At 28.9% G+C, this 1,444-nt stretch overlaps 1 non-coding gene across 1 annotated transcript; it reads left to right on the forward strand.

The window, feature by feature from the left end:
• The first annotated feature begins 237 nt into the window (after positions 1-237).
• Positions 238-309, forward strand: TRNAV-GAC (transfer RNA valine (anticodon GAC)). The gene has a single exon. It is a non-coding gene; the product is annotated as a tRNA-Val (tRNA).
• The last annotated feature ends 1,135 nt before the right edge of the window (positions 310-1,444 follow it).

Here is a 1,444-nt window from a genome sequence, read left to right on the forward strand (position 1 = left end):
AGCGGCTGTGTGCACAAATCGGCAATATAAGGTAAGAAAATATAGGAAAAGTTTTTTTTTAAATGTAGCAATATTAATATAAGCCTATTTAGTTACGAATTTTTTTTTAAGTAGAAAATGTCAATTTATAAATTGTTATAGATTCCTTTCGAGGAATGATGATATAGTTTTGTTGAATTTCTTGATTCTTTTGGAATGGGAAGTTCTTACAATTTTTCTTTTGGATAAGGATAGGAAAGGGATATGACTCAGTGGTAGAGTGTCACCTTGACATGGTGAAAGTCATCAGTTCAAAACTGATTATCCCTAGTTCCCTTTGTTGTTTTTGTTCGTTATTTTTTTTTTTTTTGTGAATTAAAAGAGGCTAGGGTGTTTATATTAATAATATATTGATAATGTAATTTAATGTAATAACAACAATCCACCAGAAAAGAAGATAAAGTATAATGTATCATAGAAGATTGATACATATCAATGTCTTAATGAACATTCTATCCTATAATGGAGCAAAAAAACTCATAATTACACATCCACATAATTGAGTAATAGAATATATTATTATTAATAAATATAGAAAAAAAAAAATTAATCTATAGTTCCATAATCTAATTATTAATTAATAATATATATAACTAGAAAATAATAGAACATATATATATATATATATATATATATATATATATATATATATATATATATATATATATATATAGTTCCATATTCTACTAACTAACTTACTGTGTGTGTGTGTGTGTGTGTGTGTGTGTGTGTGTGTGTGTGTGTGTGTGTGTGTGTGTGTGTGTGTGTGTGTGTGTGTGTGTGTGTGTGTGTGTGTGTGTGTGTGTGTGTGTGTAGCAAGCTAATAGATAATTGTAACTAGAAAATTTAACAATATATTACTATTTATAATTACTATTTCAGGTTAGGTTTTGAATATTTAAGAAAGTTGAATATTTAAGGTTTAAGATATATGATTATACATATATCATACAGATGATAGATAATTGATAAATTGACTTCATCCATGAAGAAGGGAGTTATAAGTAATTAAATAATGAAACACTAAATTCCATTGAGAGTTTGATCCTGACTCAGGATAAACGTTGATAGCATGCTTAACACATGCAAGTCAAATGGGAACTAGTGTTCCAATGACAAACGGGTGAGTAATGTGTAAGAACCTACCCTTGGGATCGAAACAATAGCTGGAAATGGTATGTTCTTGAATTTGTTCTAGACTTGGTTAGAACTCAAATTGGCAAAGAAGAATATGGTCCTTGGGTTTCTTTTATAGGAACCATGTTTCTATTTATCTTTGTTTCTAATTGGGCAGGTTGTCTTTTCCCCTGGGGAATTTTTCAATTACCTCATGGGGAATTATCCATGCCTACAAATGATATTAATACTACAGTAGCTCTAGCTTTGCTCACTTCAATAGCTTATT

This window comes from Cupressus sempervirens, chromosome 8 (assembly GCF_028749045.1).
Source record: "Cupressus sempervirens isolate cs-2001-9-10 chromosome 8, ASM2874904v1, whole genome shotgun sequence".
NCBI lineage: Eukaryota > Viridiplantae > Streptophyta > Pinopsida > Cupressales > Cupressaceae > Cupressus > Cupressus sempervirens.